The sequence below is a fragment of the Carcharhinus amblyrhynchos genome, unplaced genomic scaffold, assembly GCF_965287045.1.
Source record: "Carcharhinus amblyrhynchos unplaced genomic scaffold, sCarAmb.v2.hapA scaffold_49, whole genome shotgun sequence".
NCBI classification, from domain to species: domain Eukaryota; kingdom Metazoa; phylum Chordata; class Chondrichthyes; order Carcharhiniformes; family Carcharhinidae; genus Carcharhinus; species Carcharhinus amblyrhynchos.
Window position 1 is genome coordinate 2715091 of NW_027649790.1, and position 22182 is coordinate 2737272.

Consider the following 22182-nt stretch of genomic DNA (forward strand, 5'->3'; position numbering starts at 1 on the left):
TTCGAAGTAAAGCATTAGGGGAGGCGATGGCCTAGTGATATTAACTCTAGGCTATTAATCCAGCAACTCAGCTAATGTTCTGGGGACCCGGGTTCGAATCCCACCATGGCAGGTGGTGGAATGTGAATTCAATTTTTAAAAATCTGGAATTAAGAATCTACTGATGGCATTGTCGGAAAAACCCATCTGGTTCACTAGTGTTCTTCAGGGAAGGAAATCTGCCCTCCTTATCTGGTCTGGGCTACATGTGACTCCAGAAGCACAGCAATGTGATCGATTCTTAACTCCCCTCTGCTTTGGTTGAGCAAGATGCTCAGTTCAAGAATAATTAGTGATAGGCAGTAAAAAGCTGGCCTTGCCACTGACGTCCACAGCCAAGGGAAAGAATAAAAATAAAACCAATAATGTGTTTTAATGATGTTGGTTGATATTGGTCTGGACATCAGGACATACTGCCCTGCTTTTTCTCTATATAGTCCCTAAGGCAGGACCTTAGTTTAATGTCTCAGCCAAATCCAGCACCTACAATAGTGCAGCATTCACTCAGCATTGTACTGGAGTAGCAGCCCAGCTTGTTATCAAGACTTATGTGGGACTTGAACCCACAGGGTTCTGATTGAGAGGCACGAGGGTGAGCCACTAAACCAAAGCATGGATTGGGGATGGTGGGGGAAGAGGGCAGGGGCAGTGCCCAGGTCAGTTTTTATTTCCACGGCAGGGAATGAGAAGCAAGGCTAATTAGGCCGACTCTCAAACTGGACTACAGGGCAGCGTGGTGGCACAGTAGTTAGCACTGCTGCCTCACACCTCACCCAGCCTCGGGTCACTGTCTATGTGGAGTTTGTACATTCTCCCAGTGTCTGCGTGGGTTTCCTCCATGTGCTCCAGTCCCAAGATGTGCGTTTAAGTGGATTGGCCATGGATAAATTGCCCCTTAGTGTCAGGGGGACTAGCTAGGGTAAATGTTTGGGGTTATGGGGACAAGTCCTGGGTGGGATTGAGGTCGGTGCAGATTTGATGGGCTGAATGGCCTCCTCTTGCACTGTAGGATTCTATGATTCTTCCATGATGAAGAGGGTGGGGTTGAAGTTGACACCTGTCCTGGGTCTGTGGGTAGCTATCCACTGACTCCAGTCAACTTGGAGGAAGAGTCAGATCTTTTCTGAAATAAAAGGTGGATTCTTTAGGGTCTGGATGAGTAAATGGGACTTAGTAAGATTGAGGGTTATGGGTAAGCCTAGTAGGTAGAGATACGTTCGGTACAACTTGTGGGCCGAAGGGCCTGTTTGTGCTGTAGTTTTTCTATGCTCTATGTTCTAAAATCTCTGAGCTTATGGATAAAAGATCATTTAAAACATACAACCAGATGAACATTCTGTCCAATGGATATCACAAGCTGACGAGATAGATAGTTGTTGTTTTGAGACTCTCACATCCTTTAATCTAATATATTTTCACTGTTCTCCCTCTGTACCTGGTAATCCTCCTAAATCCTCTGGCTCTGCTTAAAATTACACTTGAAGGACTTTTCCTGTGTCTATCTGTGCTTCACGTTTGTTTTTGTCTTCAGCTCCTCGGGCCTTGCTTTACCATTCAACGTGCCAGGCCCAAATGATGCCACTGTTGTTTAAACTCCTATTACGGGAGATTATCTGCCCGTGTCCCTGTATTAACATCCTCTGACTACTGGGTGTTCAACCAGCTCTCACTCTGAGTTGATTGATTTGTTAGTCCCACTGTCATCACTGGGATTTCAGAAAAGTCAGAAGGCAAGAGAGTGAAACTTACCCTGTTGTGTCCACTTGAACTGTGCAAACACACCCACCAGTGCACAGGCTTCCTCTTCCCAAATTTACTTGGGGTACTTTGAGTTACAGAGCGCTGACATAATGGCGGGCACAGTTCTGTCACTCAGTCTGGCTACATTTTTTTTACTGCAAAACACTGGCTGTGTACAGGTATATTAATGCATAATATAACATTGGTGTGGATAGGTCTGTCAGTTTATAATACTGAGCTACAGCATTGTATATTACTGGGATATAATACTGGTCGGTACACCTCTATTACTGTACAGTACTGGTGGTTATATGTCTATCATTATGTAACACTGGGGTGCAGTACTAGTGGATACAAGCCTAGCTATCACTGTATAACATAGGACACAATAATAGTAGATGTAGGTCTATTATTGTATAACATAGGAATACAGTACTGATGGTTACACTTTGGTCATTGTGTAACACTGGGGTACAGTGCTGATGGTTACAGGTCTGGCATTGTGTAATACTGGGGTATAGTACTGATGGTTACAGGTCTGTCATTGTGTAATTAGGGTTACAGTACTGATGGTTACACGTCTGTCATTGTGTAATACTGGAGTACAGTACTTACGGTTACAGGTCTGGCATTGTGTAATACTGGGGTACAGTCTTGATAGTTGCAGGTCTGTTATTGTGTAACACTGGGGTGCAGTACTGATGGATACAGGTCTGGCATTGTGTAATGCTGGGGTACAGTATTGATGGTTACAGGTCGCATTGTGTAATGCTGGGGTACAGTATTGATGGTTACAGGTCTGTCATTGTGTAATACTGGGGTACAGTACTGATGGTTACAGGTCTGGCATTGTGTAATGCTGGGGTACAGTGTTGATGGTTACAGGTCTGTCATTGTGTAATACTGGGGTACAGTACTGATGGTTACAGGTCTGGCATTGTGTAATACTGGGGTACAGTATTGATGGTTACAGGTCTGTCATTGTGTAATACTGGGGTACAGTACTGATGGTTACAGGTCTGGCATTGTGTAATGCTGGGGTACAGTACTGATGGTTACAGGTCTGGCATTGTGTAATGCTGGGGTACAGTATTGATGGTTACAGGTCTGTCATTGTTTAACACTGGTAAATATTTAAAAAGGCCAATCCACACCTGACCTTCACAACATGCATACCCACTCACACATACAGAATTACAAGCTCTGCAATAAGAAATTACCTTTCGGTCAGACTACATTCCAATGCTAAAAAATTGAGAGTTCCCTGTTTTTGAACCCTTGCCTGCAGCAGATTTTTACCCACAGTGGTCTTGCGATGCCAGGAGTTGAAGTCCAAGTAAAACTGTAATTACTGGAGACAATTTTCTTTTTAAAACGGAATCCACCTTTTCTAGAAGTTGATTTTTTTTTGCATCGGCATTTGACAGAAAATTCACAATCTCTGTGCTAGATTTTTAAACTGTAACAATGTCGGATATTAATTTGTGAGAAAATGGGACAGCAAGAGTATTAACAGTCCTTTGGCAGGTTCTTCCCAGACTATTGTTTGCAGTTTTTAGGCTACATTAAAATAAATTTCAGGAGTTATTATTCTAGCCACAAGGCCTCCCTCTCCATAATGTTTTCAGAAGGTATTTGCTTAGCTGCTATATAAACCAACTGTGTCTATTGTCCCATGGTCTATAATGTCCCAATCATTAGTTTCTGAATGATTCATTATCCGTTTTGTTGTCCTGCCAGACTTTCCGGGTGGGATTTTCCCAATGCCTGAAAATTCTGCCCGAGATTAATGGATCTTTGCGTGGTCCGTGTCCCACCCTCTACAATTTCTGTGGTGGACGGGACAGGAAAATTCATATCTCTATCTCTGCTTGAGAAGTAATCTTATAGAAATAGAGGTCCAGTACAGTTTCAGTAAATCTTTCAAAGTAGTTCTTGACATCAGCAGATGTGACATTCCATGATGGTGTCCGGGCATGTCTTACTTGTATTTCATATTGGAACTTCCCAGAAAACCGCTAGTATCAGATATCAGATGATTTGTAGCAGCCATCTTAAGTTGGTATCTTCGCTTGCCTTTTAGAAGTCCTTTTAAACTGTTCAAAATACATTTGATCAGCTGATGGGCTTAAAGATTAACACCACTCATGCACACATCCCACCATTGTGGCACCCACTACTTGCCGTATCAAGGTGTTCGTGTGTGAATTTGGCAGTGGAAAATTAGTGCAATGTCCATCTGCAGCCCAGCAGCAGCCCAGCATTACAAACCCTCTCATCCCCCAGAAACCAGGAGGGTCAAATTCATGGGACAGCTGCCCCATTTCATTCCAGCTGCGTGCCGAAGTTCTCCTGCATGGTCTTTCTGTAATACATTAGGGTACACACCCTGCTGACCTTCCCTTTATAATTGTGTCCACACTCATAATGAGAATTGGTGATGTAAATATCACTTTGTAATTATACCCTCCCACACTGCAAAGGGGATACGAAGGTATGTGATATTTGCCTACTGTGTGACTGTGTGGATTGGGAGATGGTGAATTGGCATTGACCCCTCTCCTCACTTTTATTCTGAGTGACCCTCATAGTGATGTAAGGTGGGTGCCTGTTCACCAATACCTCTTTAATCAAGATCTATCCCGAGGGATTTAAATTGGGGACTGAATTTGAATTGGATGTTGGAGCAAGCAAGGAGAGGGATTAAGGACTTGTCCTGTCCACTCTGTACATTGGCTTGGTAGCTTTAAGAAAGGATGGCACGGTAACACAGCAGTTAGCACTGCTGCTTCACAGCTCCAGGGAACCCAGTTCGATTCCTTGCTTGGGTGACTGTCTGTGTGGAGTTTGCACATTCTCCTCGTGTCTGCGTGGGTTTTCTCCGGGTACTCCAGTTTCCTCCCACAGTCCAAAGATGTGCGGGTTAGGTTGATTGGCCATGCTAAGAAATTGCCCTTTAGTGTCCAGGGATGTGTAGGTTAGAGGGATTAGTGGGTATAATATGGAGAAATATGGGGGTAGAGCCTGGATGGGATTGTGTTCGGTGCAGACTCAATGGGCCGAAGGGCCTGTTTCTGCACTGTAAGGTCTATGATTCTAGGGGATTCAATTGTAAAGGGGATAGACAGGCATTTCTGAGACTCCAGGATGGTATGTTACCTCTCTTGTGTTAGGGTCAAGGATATCTCAGAGTGACTGCAGGACATTCTGAAGCGGGAGAGCAAACAGCCAGTGGTCATAGTACACATTGGTAAAAATGACATAGGTTAAAAAAATGAGGTCCTAAAAGCAGAATATAGGGAGCTAAGAAGCAAGCTGCAAATAGGACTTCAAGGGTAGTGATCTCACGATTACCTGTGCCACATGCCAGTTAGGTAGAAACAGCAGGATACTTCGGCTGAAAAGATGGTGTCGGGGGAGGATTTCAGACTCCTAGGGTATCGGGATCCATTCTGAGGAAGGTGGGACCTGTACAAACTGGACCGGTTACACCTGGGCAGGATCGGGATTGATGGCCGGGGGTCGGCGGGGGGAGGGAGGAGGTATTCTTGTTCGAGTGTTTGGGAAAGGTTTAAACTAATATGGCAGGGAGATGTGGGTGGGAATCTTTGCAAAGATTCAGAGCAGGGGGAATTAAGAACAAGGGGAAAAGGCTGTAAGGAGAATAAGGAAAGTGATTGGCAGAGAAATCAAGGGCTAGAGACAAAGTAAAAAATAGTAGGAAAGGGAAAAGATTGGGCAAGGAGGGGGGGGGAGATAAAATTGCCCCCTGTAGCTCTCCCAGATGATTTGAGTGTACATTATAGTGTGAATGTTCGATATATAGAATACCAACAAGAAGCAGGAGTAGGCCATTCAGCCCCTCCATCCTGCTCTGCCATTCAATGAGGTTACAGTAGCAACCTCAAATCTGCACTCTGCTCACCCCTGATGATTCACATGAAGAATCTACCTACCTCTGTCTTAAAAAGACTCTGCTTTCAGGGGGAGAGTTTTAGAGACTCGCGACCCTGAGTAAAACATTTTTGCCTCATCTCCGTTTTAAAGGTTTTAAAACAGTGACCCCGAGTTCTAGATTCTCCCACACGTGGAAAGCCCCTCTCCACGTCCATCAAAACCCCTCCGGATCTTCTATGTTTCAATCAAATCACCTCTCACTATTCTAGCAAATACCAGGCTAGCCTGTCCAATGTACTACAGTGTATAGGTTATGTCGATGCTCCGACTGCTGCCCTGGTTATATAATGGGTACATAACTGTGGGGTTTGAGTTACATGTTTATTTATCTATGTAACTAAAGCACCATTAAGAGGGTAGATTTACTCACCTCCCCCCACCCCCTCCAGTTAAAATGGACCCCCGCCACCTGGTTTCAGTCAGTCGGGAATGGGCAGGGGGGAGGGTGGTGGTCAAATTGCCCCCCTGTAGCTCTCCCCGGTGATTTGAGGAACCTCCCTGAAGAGATTGAGTGGTTTGCCCTATCCAGGAGAGTGCTGTGGAATGTGTTCAGGTACTCAGACGCTGAAGAAACTCGGATAATCCACCTCTAAATCTCCTCGGGGGACAGATTAGCCCAACTAAAAAAAAAACAACAAAGATTTACTTTGACAGCAGTGTGCTGATGTTGAGGCTGAAAGACACCTGGCTCCATCCTGGAGTCAGAGGCCTGTCATTTACTATCTGTAGCCGATGACTCAATGAGCAAGGTGGGCACCTCGGGGTAAGCCCCTGGCATGGGCAGTATCACATCATCGGGATGCAGGAGGGCTGGGATAATGTAAGAGGAGCTTTTGAGTAGCTCCGAGCACTAACACTATCGTCTCTCTCTTTCTCTCTCCTTTTCTGCTTCCCTCTCTCATTTCTTTCTTTCCATTTCTTTCACTGTCTGCCTTGTACACAATCTGCTTCTCTTTTCCCCCATATATTGTTCTCATTATTCTCCATCAATCTCTTTCTTTCTACGCCCTGGTTCTATTTCTCTCCTCCCTTCTCCATTTTGCCTCTTTCTCTCCTCCATGTCTCTTTCTGTTTCTCTTCTCTCTGTTTCTCTCCCTCTTTCTACTTTTGCTTTCTCCAACTTTGTGTTTCTCTTTCTCTTCCTGCTCCCTCTGTTTTCTTTCACTCTGTTTTCACCTCCGTGCCTCTCCACTTAATTGTTGCTCTTTCTCCCACTCTCATTTTCCTCCTCTCCCCTTTCTCCATTTTCTATTTACCCTCTCTCTCACAGACATTCCTCTCTCTCTCTGCATTTTCCATTACTCTGTTTATACCCTCCTTCTCTCACACACTCCTTTTCTCAACTCCCTCTCACTCACTACCATTCCTTCAAACACACACACACAAAAACAGATGCACACTCACACAGATATACACAAGCAGACAGACATACACACAGATATACTCACACACAGATAGATACTTACACCCACAGACACAGATACACATACACACAGATATACGCACACAGACAGATACACACATAGATATGCACTCACACATGCACACATATATATTCACACAAATATACATAGACTGACATACACTTACACTTGCAAACACACAGATATACACTTACACACACACTTAGATATACACAGGTATATATACACACTTACAGACATAGAGTCTCATACACACACATACACACAAATATACATACACATATATATACAAACAGATATACACACACACAAATATACACCCACAAACACACAGAAATATACACACACACAAATACACACACACATATATATGCACACAGATATACACATACACACAGATACACAAACATAGATATACACTTGGACAGATATACACATGCACAGATATATACACACACAGATACACACACACACTGTCTGGTACATCATTAATACAGAGTGCTCACAGACAAGTTGCAACAGAGCAGATTGCGAGCTGAGAGCTGGTGGGCTGGGCTGAATTTACAGCCTGCTCCCTGATACAAGTGGAGAGGTTTAGGTGCAGCACCAAATGCTCACTGTGATACTCAGTGAATAACATATCCTGGATGTTAACCCTCTCAGCACACTGTGGCAAGCAGATTAGTCCCACTGCAGGTTACAACTCAAGAGTTCTTTAACCTGCTGGTTTCCCCCTCCCCTCAGGACCTGATTCTCTTTAATTATTTCTTGCCTTTACTGATAAAATTGTCTAATCATTTTGAGAGCTGCACTGTCAAAGGAAAATATGGATTCTGCAGGCTACAGTGGACTGGTCATGTATGATCGGATGGGGAGGGTATCACCCTAAATCAGTGGCATTGGAAAAGGTACCTGCAGGCTGGAGGGTAATAATGTACAAAGCAGGAAGGAAAGAATGGGAAGAGAGCGAGAATGGTGTGAGGAAAGGAAAATGTAACAGACTGCAAAGGAGAGAACGAATGGAAGTGGCAAGGAGGGGAAGTGAAGGGACAGTAAAATGAATGAGGGGAAGAAGGAAGAGAAGAGGAAGAATGGGGGAGAAACAGAATGAAAAGGAGAGAAGGAATGAGAAGCAGAAAGGGAAAATGAGAGGGAGAATGAAAGGGAGAGAGGGAGAATGAGGGAGGAATGAGGGAAAATGAGATAGAGAGAAAAAAATGAGGGAAAGAGGGAAAATGAGGAATGAGGGAAAATGAGAGGGAGAGAGGGAAAATGAGAGAGGAATGAGGGAAAATAAGGGAGAGAGAGAAAATGAGAGGGAATGAGGGAAAATGAGGGAGAGAAGGGAATGAGGGAAAATGAGGGAGAGAAGGGAAAATGAGAGGGGAATGAGGGAAAATGAGGGAGAGAAGGGAAAATGAGAGGGAATGAGGGAAAATGAGGGAGAGAAGGGAATGAGGGAAACTGAGAGGGAGAGAGGGAAAATGAGAAGGGAATGAGGGAAAATGAGAGAGAGGGGGTTTTTTGCAAAGAAATTAGGGGAAGAGAAGGAATGAAAAGACAAAGTGAAAGAGTGAGTGAAAAAGTATTTGAGGAGAGAGATAAGGGAGAAGACATGGAGCAAGAGAATTGTGTAAGAGAATAAGAGAACAAGAGACGAGATCGCGAAACAGTGTGTGTGAGAGAGAGAGAGTACTGTCTGTGGAATGCGTGTTCACTGGCTGGGCTCTATGTCCAGATGATAGCAGACTCCACATTGCTTGTCAGCTGTGAGTAATGTTGCCGGTTTCTCAGGTAGATGTTCAGATCCTGAAACCGTAGATTCTGACCACGGCTGAACTTTAGCCGGGTTCAGCGGCATTTAAAGTGGCTAATGATGAATTTAGTGCAAGACTGTAGCCTTTGTTCGGCTTCCACATCTGTTTTCTCTTAAAGCAGCGTAGACTGAAATAATGTTTTTCACCCCTCACTCTGCGAAGGCTATAAATTATTACAGAGCCACCGTCCGCGCGGAGGCAAGTGGAAAGCCAGCGAGGGTTTTAAACTGGCCTCGCCTGTAGGTGCTGTGTATTAAAGCGGTGAACGGTGTGTGTTTAACAGGGTGTGAGCAGCTGGCTGAGGAGGGGGAGAGAAAGCCCTGTGTGAATCCTGAGCTAACTGAGTGTCACGTCAAACTCACAAGAGGCGGGATCTGCAACTTCAAGTTCTGGACAAGTGAAATCTGAAAGCATTTGGAGACCGGTTCCCTGACCCACTGGGTAAGTCCCCCCCAATTATTTAATATTTTATTAGCAGGTTGACACCAGGGCTTTTCTTCCAAACATTTTGGATGTGTGGATATCTTGTATAAACCTCAGGTTAAATGCCAGTGTCTGTTTAAAGAAGTATTGTTCAGGTGAAGTTTTTGTTTGTTGTCAGCACTGAAGGGCAATGAATGGGTAAAGGGGACGGTTGGGATAAAGGGGACAGTTGTCCAAGGAGGAGGGACTGCTGTTAGTGACCCCTCGCCCCTCACTGTGAGAGTTTGTAGCCGGGTGACATTGTCAGCAATTACACAGGATCCAAAAATAACACAGGTTGCTCCAGTTACACAGAAAAGTCATTTAGCAGCAATTTTCCTCCAAGAACAATTTAATGGACCAACTTCTGGGCTATGCGGCGGTGGGGGAAAGGACACACGCTCAGAGCAGCCGGAGGGGGTTCGAGGGGGAGTTGGGAGGAGACTGACCAGCAACTCGGTTAAGCTGTGGGGTAGAGTCCCAGGGTCAGCCCAGGCTCCGGGTCAGGAGGGTGCAGCCGGCGCTTTAAACCTGTGGGAGCTGCATCAGTGACCACTGGAACCAGCCAGCGGGACTGCTCAAAGCCACTCCAGCCTTGTACTCTGCTGGAGCTGGGCAAGGAAGGGGGGACTCAGTCATGCTGGAAAGACTGTGATTCAGACTGGGGCATGGGGGGGGGGGGGGGAATGGGAGGGAGGGACTGGGAGGGAAGTGAAGGGGACTGGGAGGGGGGTTGTGAGGGACGTGAGGAGGGAATGTGAGAGAGATGAGGGGGATTGTGAGGTGAGGGAGGATTGTGGAGGGATTGTGAGGGAGGTGAGGGAGGATTGTGAAGGAGGGATTGGGAGGGAGGTGAGGTGGATTGTGAGTGAGGTGAGGGAGGATTGTGAGGGGGAAATGTGAGGGAGGATTGTGAGGGAGGTGAGGGAGGATTGTGAAGGAGGGATTGGGAGGGAGGTGAGGTGGATTGTGAGTGAGGTGAGGGAGGATTGTGAGGGGGAAATGTGAGGGAGGATTGTGAGGGAGGTGAGGGAGGATTGTGAGGAGGGATTGGGAGGGAGGTGAGGAGGATTGTGAGGTGAGGGAGAGATGTGAAGGATTGTGAGGGAGGTGAGGAGGGATTGTGAGGGAAGGATTGTGAGAGAGGTGAAGGGGACTGGGAGGCGGTTTGTGAGGGACGTGAGGAGGGAATGTGAGAGAGATGAGGGGGATTGTGAGGGGAGGGAGGGATGTGAAGGAGGATTGTGAGGTGGATTGTGAGGGGGAATTGTGAGGGAGGTGAGGAGGATTGTGAGGGAGGTGAGGAGGATTGTGAGGGAGGATTGTGAGGGAGGTGAAGATGATTGTGAGTGAGGTGAGGGAGGATTGTGAGGAGGGATTGTCAGGGAGGTGAGCGAAATGTGAGGGGGAATGTGAGGGAGGATTGTGAGGGAGGTGAGGAGGATTGTGAGGGAGGATTGTGAGGGAGGTGAGGGAGGAAGATGGAAGGGGTTGTGAGGAGGTGAGGAATATGAGAGAGGTTATGAGGGATATGTGTGAGGGAGGTTAGATGGGGTGTGAAGGGGTGAGGAATGGTGTAGGGAGACTCCAAGGACTGGAGAAATATATGAAATTGCCTCTTTCCTGTGAGTAACCTGTTTGAAATGAATAAAATAGTGCTGAGGGCATTGATCAGAATTCATTGTTACATTTATGCATCGCAGGAACTATCTGGAGAATCTGTGGGGTGTGAGAGAGGGAGTTAGCACAGCTCACCGATTGGAAGATTCCCAAAATGGGTACAGTGACAGTCAACATCTAACCTCCAGCCTGGGTGGATCTGGATGGTCTAACCCACAGAAAGCTGGGCTCTGGACAGGAGCTTGTGGCTGTGTGGATGATGAAGCTTTCTCTGTTGAAAATGTTGGTGTTGACTAAACTCAGTGTTCCAGCTGAACAGTCCATCTGGCTCTCAGGCTGAACTGGGCCGTTCAGAATTATAGCGTTCTGTCTGACTCTGCTCTGAGTTTCTGCTGCCTCCCCATCTCCACTGCAACAGCCGCCTACCTCCACCTCCCTAACAGCACCTGCGGCTCCTGGCTCAGTTCATTCACTGAAACCCTCATCAATGCCCTTAACCCCTCCAGACCCCCCTCCTCAAACTCCCATCTTCTCCCAGAGAGTTGTTAACCTTTGGAGTTCCCATCCACAGGGAGCGGGGAGGCTACCTCATTGATTATATTCAAGTCTGAGATAAGAACATAAGAACATAAGAAATTGGAGCAGGAGTAGGCCATCCAGCCCCTCGAGCCTACCCCGCCATTCAATAAGATCATGGCTGATCTGTTGTGGCTCAGTTCCACATTCCTGCCCTCTCCCCATAACCCTTAATCCCCTCTCCTATCAAAAACCCATCAAGCCGCATCTTAAAAATATTTAGCGAGGCAGCCTCCACCACCTCAACGGGCAGAGAATTCCAGAGATTCACCACCCTTTGAGTGAAGAAGTTCCTCCTCAACTCCGTTCTAAACCGCCCCCCCTTTATCTTGAGGCTGTGCCCCCTAGTCCTACTGTCCTTTCTGAGCGGGAAGAGTCTCTCCACCTCTATCCTATCCATCCCATTCATCATCTTATACGTCTCAATGAGATCTCCCCTCATTCTTCTAAGATCCAGATGTTTGATGGACAAGGAAGTCAGAATGATGGGTACAGGCAAGAAAATGGAGTTAAACCCGCAATCAGATTGGCTGTGATGGAGCAGGTTTGATGGGCTGAATGGTCTGCACCTGTTCCTATTTCAATTGATTCTATGGTCCACAAACCTCCATAAACTACTGCTCTGTTGCCTCAGGTCCCACTCGCTCATCTCTCCAGCACTGGCTATTTGAAGATCTTCCAACATCCTCATAATTACATTTCTTAATCCCATCTCCCCTCCCAACCGCTATAATTTATTACAGCCATCTCCCACCAGTCCCCAAACCCCTCCAAAATTCTCCATTCCCGCCTGCTCCGCCTTCACCCTCTTCCCCCTTGCCCGCTGCCCCTTGCCCATTCCCCCTTTGACTGCACCCCCAGCTACTTCCCCCCTCTCTCACCCATTCCCCCCACTCTCACCCCCTCTGCCCCTCCTCTTTCCCATGTTGTTGAGCTCTCAGAGGCATCACAATCCGTCCACTGACACTGGCATTTTACAGAAGTCACTTCCGTTATACAGGAAAGGATCTTCATTTTCCCCTCATCTTCTGCCCTGGCAATGTTAACCATTTAAGAGAATGTTGCTTCAGGTTAGAGTGTTACAATAGCCCTCAATGTGCCTCAACTCAGAAAAATAAATCAGGATTCCCAGCCTCCATCACCAGCCAGTGATCATTAATGAAAAGTATGAAAGTTTGGGTGTGTCCTGAAGACAGGATCAGGTTTGGATGTGATGCCCCATGTGGTTGAATTGCCGGAAGACGTTCTGTGTCTCGGTTTGCACTCACAGTTGAATTCTGGGGTGAGGTGATGAGGGATTTGGTGTTCATGGAATTTTTGACAGGACAGGAAAGGAGAAAATTGCCCATTCCGAGTAAAGGTTACAATGTAGGAAATTCTGATTCAAAAACTCAGGGTTGAATTGGGATTATCTGAAACCAGATTAGTGATAAATGCTTCACATTTCACCAAAGCAAAGTTTCAAAAAAGTGTGGCAGTAACTTTGAATAACCTGCTTAATGACTGTGTGTGTTTTTATATTTATTCTTTGGTGGGATGTGGGCACTATATTTATTGCCCGTCCCTAATTGTCCTTGAACTGAGGGGCTCGGTCATTTCAGAGGGCAGTTAAGAGTCAGTCACTTTGCTGTGGGTCTGGAGTCACATATAGGCCAGGCTGGGTAAGGACGGTAGATTTCCTTCCCTGAAGGACATTAATGAACCAGATGGGTTTTGATGGATGATAGTTTCACCTCCCCCCCCCCCCCCACCACATCTGGAGGTCAGCTTTCCAATTCAGAGACCACTGTTATGCCAGCTGTATGATACAGGGTCATTCGTGCCTCAGTGCACAGTTCTCTTCTGGGTGAGAAAATTCTGGATTCGAATCTGATTACATGTTGAGACTTGAGCACAGTCCCTAGGCTGACTCTCCAATGCAGCACTGAGGGAGTGCTGCACTGCCAGGAGTGATAGAATAATTGGGCGGAATTTTCCCATCCCGCCCGCCACCCGAACTGTAGCAAGCAAGCGGGGCGGACCATGCAAAGATCCAGTGACCTCAGGTGGGATTTCCAGACTTTATGGTTTCGGAAAATCTCAGCCGTAAAGTTTTACAGCACAAAAAAGAGGCCCTTCGGCCCATCGTGTCTGCATAAGTAATCAAGCACCTATCCATTCTGATCCCATTTTCCAGCACTTAGCCTTGCCTGTTGTGGCATTTCATCTTCAATGTTGGGAGTCTTCCCGCCTCCACCACCCTTTCAGGCAGTGAGTTCCAGGCTATCCAATGTGGCGTTGAATGCTCTCAGGCCAATGTAAGAGACCCCATAGAGCAATTCGAAGAGGGTTATCTCCCAATGTCCTGATCAATATTTATTCCTCAGCTAACAGCACTAAAACAAGTGATCTGAACATTTATTCATTGTTGTGTGTGGGAACTCCTGTACACAAACTGGCTGCCCTGATTCCACCACTTCAAAAAAAAACCTCACTGGTAAAATCCTGAGGTTCTAGAATGGAAATCTATCTTTCGTGAGCAATGTGGCACCAAAACATAGAATCCCTACCATGCAGAAGAGGCCATTCAGCCCATCGCGCCTGCGCCAACCCTCCAACTGAGCATCTTATACACGCCCTATCCCCAGGACCCATATATTTACCCCACTAATTTCCTTAACCTACACATATTGGTGGACTAAGGGCCAATTTAGCATGGCCAATCCATCTAAACTACACCTCTTTAGAGTATGGGAGGACACCGGAGCACCCGGAGGAAACCCACGCAGACACAGGAGAATGTGGAGACTCCACACAAACCTGAGGCCAGAATTGAATCCGGGTCCCTGGCGCTGTGAAGCAACAGTGCTAACCACTGTGCCACCACGGTACTTTATTCTCTTTCCCATCTCACTGCAAAACCACTTTTCCCCCGTGACTGTGGTTGACCGGTTGAAACCCATAGCTTCCACCCTCCACAAGCTCTGTTGCTACAAGGTAAATTCACAAAGCCTTACAACCACCAGCAAAATCCCCATTACACTGTCCCCAATATCCCCATTACACTGTCCCCAATATCCCCATTACACTGTCCCCAATATCCCCATTACACTGTCCCCAATATCCCCATTACACTGTCCCCAATATCCCCATTACACTGTCCCCAATATCCCCATTACACTGTCCCCAATATCCTCATTACACTGTCCCCAATATCCTCATTACACTATTCCCAATATCCTCATTAACTGTCCCCAATATCCTCATTAACTGTCCCCAATATCCTCATTAACTGTCCCCAATATCCTCATTAACTGTCCCCAATATCCTCATTACACTGTCCCCAATATACCCATTACACTGTCCCCAATATACCCATTACACTGTCCCCAATATCCCTACTATTCTGTCCCCAATATCCCCACCACACTATCCCTAATATCCCCGTTACTCTAGCCCCAATATCCCCATTACACTGTCCCCAATATCCTCATTACACTGTCCCCAATATCCTCATTACACTGTCCCCAATATCCTCATTACACTGTCCCCAATATACCCATTACACTGTCCCCAATAATCCCCATTACACTGTCTCCAATATACCCATTACACTGTCCCCAATATACCCATTACACTGTCCCCAATATACCCATTACACTGTCCCCAATAATCCCCATTACACTGTCTCCAATATACCCATTACACTGTCCCCAATATCCCCCATTACACTGTCCCCAATATACCCATTACACTGTCCCCAATATACCCATTACACTGTCCCCAATATACCCATTACACTGTCCCCAATATACCCATTACACTGTCCCCAATATCCCCCATTACACTGTCTCCAATATACCCATTACACACTGTCCCCAATATCCCCCATTACATTGTCTCCAATATACCCATTACACTGTCCCCAATAATCCCCATTACACTGTCTCCAATATACCCATTACACTGTCCCCAATATACCCATTACACTGTCTCCAATATACCCATTACACTGTCCCCAATATCCCCCATTACACTGTCTCCAATATACCCATTACACTGTCCCCAATATCCCCCATTACACTGTCCCCAATATACCCATTACACTGTCCCCAATATACCCATTACACTGTCCCCAATATACCCATTACACTGTCCCCAATATCCCCCATTACACTGTCTCCAATATACCCATTACACACTGTCCCCAATATCCCCCATTACATTGTCTCCAATATACCCATTACACTGTCCCCAATAATCCCCATTACACTGTCTCCAATATACCCATTACACTGTCCCCAATATACCCATTACACTGTCTCCAATATACCCATTACACTGTCCCCAATATCCCCCATTACATTGTCTCCAATATACCCATTACACTGTCCCCAATAATCCCCATTACACTGTCTCCAATATACCCATTACACTGTCCCCAATATACCCATGACACTGTCCCCAATAATCCCCATTACACTGTCTCCAATATACCCATTACACTGTCCCCAATATACCCATTACAGTGTCCCCAATAATCCCCATTACACTGTCTCCAATATACCCATTACACTGTCCCCAATATCCCCCATTACACTGTCCCCAATATACCCATTACACTGTCCCCAATGTACCCATTACACTGTCCCCAATGTACCCATTACACTGTCCCCAATATACCCATTACACTGTCCCCAATATACCCATTACACTGTCCCCAATAATCCCCATTACACTGTCTCCAATATACCCATTACACTGTCCCCAATATCCCCCATTACACTGTCCCCAATATACCCATTACACTGTCCCCAATGTACCCATTACACTGTCCCCAATATCCCCCATTTCCCAGCACTGAGCCGAGGTTTCACTTTCTCAATGAGGGAAGCAACAACAGCCAAGAACAGGTCCCTTTAAATGAATGTTTCCTTAATAGGTGTGTCTGCCCAGTGTCCGGGAGGTAACCTATTCAACAGTAATTGTGGGTCTGTGTTAGTAAAGTGCCATCCACTTGAAAAGTTGGATGAGAGACAAAGGACTGAATGAAATAGAGGGAGCGAGCGGGAAGTGACTGAATTTGATTACTGACTGGGAGATTGGCAACAATGATTTGATTTGATTTACTATTGTTACATGTATTATTATACAGTAAAATGTATTGTTTCTTGCACGCTATATAGGCAAAGCATACCATTCATAGAGAAGGAAGAGAGACAGTGCAGACTGTAGTGTCATTGTCATTGTCATAGCCAGGGAGTAGAGAAAGTTCAATGCGAGGTAAGTCCATTCAAAAGTCTGACAGCAGCAGGGAAGAAGCTGTTCTTGAGTCGGTCAGTACGTGACTCCAGACTTTTGGATCTCTTTCCTGATGGAAGAAGGTGAAAGAGAGAATGTTCGGGGTGCGCGGGGCCCTTAATTATGGTGGCTGCTTTTCCCAGGCAGCGGGAAGTGCAGACAGAGAGAGCAGGAAAATACAAAGAGGAATGGAGAGGAAGAGCAGAGAGAGAAAAGAAGGGAAGGGGGAAGGAATGTAGGAGAAGGAGAAGAGGGAAAAAAAACACGATTGGTAAACAACATAAGAACATAAGAACATAAGAACATAAGAAATAGGAGCAGGAGTAGGCCATCTGGCCCTTCGAGCCTGCCCCGCCATTCAATAAGATCATGGCTGATCTGTCGTGGCTGATCTGTCGTGGCTCAGTTCCACTTTCCCGCCCTCTCCCCATAACCCTTAATCCCCTCTCTTATCAAAAACCCATCAACCCGCTTCTTAAAAATATTTAGCGAGGCAGCCTCCACCACTTCAACGGGCAGAGAATTCCAGAGATTCACCACCCTTTGAGTGAAGAAGTTCCTCCTCAACTCCGTTCTGAACCGCCCCCCCTTTATCTTGAGGCTGTGCCCCCTAGTCCTACTGTCTTTTTTGAGCGGGAAGAGTCTTTCCACCTCTATCCTATCCATCCCATTCATCATCTTATACGTCTCAATGAGATCTCCCCTCATTCTTCTAAACTCTAACGAGTACAAGCACAGAAGGGCAGTTAAGAGAATGGGAGAAAGAAATTGTGACAGAGAGCTCAGCTGGGAGCAAATAACTGGAGCAAAGGGAGGACAAAAAATAAATAGGCAAACCAAACCAGAAAAGTAAAGGGTTAACTGGTTCTCAGAGGATAGCAGAGGCAGGGAAGTGAGAACTACACATTGCAGTCTTAACTCAGAACCGTGTTCCCGTCAACGCAGTTCACACTGGGATCCAGAATCAACCTCGAGAGAAAGAACTGATAGCAAAGGATCAAATGAAAAAAACCAGAGCCAGAAGCAGACAGACAAACGAGAAGCAATACATCTGTCGGAAAGCATAGGCTCGAGCAGAGGCACAGAACAAGTTGCAAGGAATAGGAACATGACGAGGCTGGGACGGATGTGGGGAATATAAGGGAGAGAGGGAACCAGACACAGAGAGAAAAACTAAGAAACTCCCTCTGTGAAACCGAGAGGGAACAGCGGGGAAAGTGGAGGCTGGGGGAAGGGGTGGGGGGGGGTGACAGTTCCCACAGCTAAACAGAGAGAGGGAGACAGAGAGAGACCGACTGTGGTGAAAGTGAAGCCTACATTCCAGCACCCAGCAGGAGGTGGCGAGTACTACCGGAATTGTTCAGAGCTGCCTGCATTAATGCAATTGTGAGCGGCCAGTAGAGGTTGAGCTGACAGAGTGTATCAGGCATTGAGGGGAGTGGGGATTTGGGTCAGGGCTGGGGAAGCTGCAGGGCTGTCACCTTGTGATGGCGCCGGGGCTGGAGAGAGCTGTGGTGAAGTGAAGGCACGATCCGGAAAAACAAAACATTGGTTTTGGAAGCTTGAGGGTAATTAAGATTTAATGACTCAGAAGCAGCACTGTTTCTTTGTATTAAAATGTTTTGATGCTTAAATCCTAAGCAATGCACCGAACAATCCAAAAACAATTGGAAAGTTAACACTTGCATTAGTTTAGATCATGCATTTACGTTTGGAAGGAATATAGGAACAGGTGTTGGCCACTCAGCCCCTCAACCTTATCCTGGTTAATCTGTATCTCAGCTCCATCTCCTTGTCTTAAATCCATGTCAAAGAATCCCTACAGTGCAGAAAGAGGCCATTCAACCTATCGAGCCTACACTGACTCTCTGACTTTCTGCACCCAGGCCCTATCCTCATAACCCCACATATTTGCCCTACAAACCCCCTTAACCTACACATCTTTGGATACTAAAGGGCAATTTAGCATGGCCAATCTACCTAACCCTCACACCTTTGGATGTCAAAGGAAACTGGAAACACCCAGAAGAAATCCACATAGACACGGGGAGAATGTGCAACCTCTACACAGGGAGTGACCCAAGCCAGGAATTGAACCCGGGTCCCTGGTGCTGTGATGCATCGATGCTAAACACTGTGCCACGATGCTGCCCCCTCAATGTCCTTACATAATGAATTCTATAAGTCTGGCTTTTTGACATTTTCACCCAGCTTTTTTGGGTGAAAGGAACAATTTTACCTCCTGAAGCTTCTCAATGGGAACTGTAAAAAGGTTAAATTTTCTTAAATGTCTAAACTTCACAGGAAACAGTGCCTTGTCCTCAAGACAACTTTACTTATTCAGCTCAGGAAAATGAACGTTGGAAGAGTCGAGTATTTCTTTGGAAATACCCCACAGCCCATGATGATAGCGATGAAGAAAGACTCAAATCTTTACAATGCCTTAGGAGGAAAGCAAAGGCCGAGTGGTATTATTGCTAGACTATTAATCTAGAAACTCAGCTAGAGACCTGGATTCAAATCCTGCCCCGGCAGCTGGTGGAATTTGAATTCAATAAAAAATATCTGGAATTAAGAATCTACTGGTGACCATTGTCAGAAAAGCCCATCTGATTCACTAATGTCCTTTAGGGAAGGAAATCTGCCATCCTTACCCAGTCTGGCCTACATGTGACTCCAGAGCCACAGCAATGTGGTTGATTCTCAACTGAACAAGGGCAATTAGGGATGGGCAATAAATGCTGGTCCAGCCAACGGTGCCCATGCCCCACAAATGAATTAAAAAAGGGCATCCTTTTGTAACCAACAAATTACTCTTCTAATGGCTGTTCTAATACAGGAAACAGAGCGACCAGTTTGCGCACAGTATGATTCCACAGACAGTAATTGGATCACCTGTTTTAGGGTTGGTTGAGGAATAGATGTTGGCCACTACACTGGGGAGGAAGTGCCTGCTCACCTTTGCGATAGTATCTTTCACATCTCCCTGAGTGGGCAGACAAAGCCCCGGGATAACATCTCGTCCGAAAAGGTGACATCTCTGCCATTGCAGCACTGCAGTGGGAATGCCAACATTTTTATAAGTTTGAAAGTTTATTTATTAGTGTTCATAAGTAGGCTTACATTGACACTGCAATGAAGTTACTCTGAAAATCCCGTAGTCGCCACAGTCCGGCACCTGTTCGGGTACACTTGAGGGAGAGTTTAGCATGACCAATGTATCTAACCAGCACGTCTTTCGGACTGTGGGAGGAAACTGGAGCATCCGGAGGAAACCCACACAGACTCGAGGGGAGCGTGCAGACTCCGCACAGACAGTGACCCAAGCCGGGAATCGAACCCGGACCCCTGGCACCGTGGGGCAGCAGTGCTAGCCGTTTTATCGTGTGGGACTTGAACCCACAGTCTTCTGACTCGGAAGGGAGTGTTATCACTGACCCGGGGCCGGAGGAGTACCGGGTTGGTCCACAAGCCCCAATCCCCCTGAACTCAGCCACATTGACCAGTGCTTCTGCACTGGGATGCACCAGTATGCTCCCTGGGATGCTTTAGCACAGTGCCCTGAAACAGGAATGAGTGGGAAACTGGTATACAGTAATCCCAGGCAGTCGATTTGATCCAGCTGTGGGAAGCTATATATACAGAGAGAGAGATGGATAAGGAGAAAGGGATTAACTCAGTGGCTGGAGACAGAAATCAACTTTGGGATTTCAGCCTCTTTTATTGCTCCACAGAAATATTGGCTTATCAAGTAATCACCAGGGTGGACTTAACTGTACCAAGTTAGGAGATTTAGTGAAAGGCTGATTGTCTCTCAGAGAGCTGTGAGAAGCAAGGTACAATGCAGAGACTCGCGGTAGGGTGCAGAGGATGAGGTACAGCTGACCTCCCCGCGCTTGGCTAATCAGCTTTTCACTAACGGGATTTGAGGATTGTGGCAACTGACTTAGTCGTAAGTTTCATTCTTCAGTAATTGGTCAGTCTGTCCCATGACAGAAACTGACAAGGTGGCGTTCATTTGTCTCAGTGACGGCGGGCTCCAGGTCAGACAGCCAGAGCCTGCACTCGGGAGATTGGCAGTGGATCTGGCAGGGCCGAGTAATAAATGAGGTGGTTACTGTACCAGAACATAATTGGGACTCTCCGCTGTTTGATCCTCGGCTAAAAGATTCACAAAGAAAACATACATGCCTTTTTGACCGAGTTAATAATCCCTGCCTCAGCGGGGAAAGTTTCTCACTGTTAGCGTTCCCTGACATGCTCAAAACAGATAGTTTTCAACATCCAGAATTTATCCCACCAGAGATTAGCTTTGCAAAGGAAACTTGACAAAGTTCACTTTGTGCTCTCACATTGAAAGAAAGACTTGCATTTATATAGTGCCTTTCACAATCACAGAGCCGCCCAAGGTGTTTTGCCGTCGATAACGTGCTTCTGTAGCCTATTCACTGTTGCAGTGTGGAAAACAGACAGGCCTGTTTTGTACAGCAGGTTCCCACCTGCAATAAAATCATCACGAGGGAGTGGGGATATATCACAGTGTTACTGTGAGAGTGTGGGGTGTATCAGAGAGTGTTACAGTGAGGGGTGTGGGATATATCAGAGTGTTACTGTGAGAGTGTGGGGTGTATCACAGTGTTACAGTGAGGGGTGTGGGATATATCAGAGTGTTACTGTGAGAGTGTGGGGTATATCACAGTGTTACAGTGAGGGGTGTGGGATATATCAGAGTGTTACTGTGAGAGTGTGGGGTATATCACAGAGTGTTACAGTGAGGGGTGTGGGATATATCAGAGTGTTACTGTGAGAGTGTGGGTATATCACAGAGTGTTACAGTGAGGGGTGTGAGGTATATCACAGTGTTACTGTGAGGGTGTGGGGTATATCAGAGAGTGTTACAGTGAGGGGTGTGGGGTATATCAGAGAGTGTTACAGTGAAGGATGTGGGGTTTATCAGAGAGTGTTACAGTGAGGGGGTGTGGGGTATATCAGAGAGTGTTACAGTGAGGGGTGTGGGGTATATCAGAGAGTGTTACAGTGAAGGATGTGGGGTATATCAGAGAGTGTTACAGTGAGGGGGTGTGGGGTATATCAGAGAGTGTTACAGTGAGGGGGTGTGGGGTATATCAGAGAGTGTTACAGTGAGGGGTGTGGGGTATATCAGAGAGTGTTACCGTGAAGGATGTGGGGTTTATCAGAGAGTGTTACAGTGAGGGCGTGTGGGGTGTATCAGAGAGTGCTACAGTGAGGGGTGTGGGGTATATCAG

General features: G+C 46.4%; 1 protein-coding gene across 1 annotated transcript in view; it reads left to right on the top strand.

Moving 5' to 3' along the window:
- The window catches only part of cdon (cell adhesion associated, oncogene regulated), a 194762-nt gene that overhangs the window by 15799 nt on the left and 156781 nt on the right, over positions 1 to 22182 (top strand). Inside the window, exon 3 of the mRNA XM_080182261.1 lies at positions 9261 to 9418. The gene's annotated coding sequence lies outside the window, so the exon portion shown is untranslated. The remainder of the gene's footprint in view (positions 1 to 9260; positions 9419 to 22182) is intronic.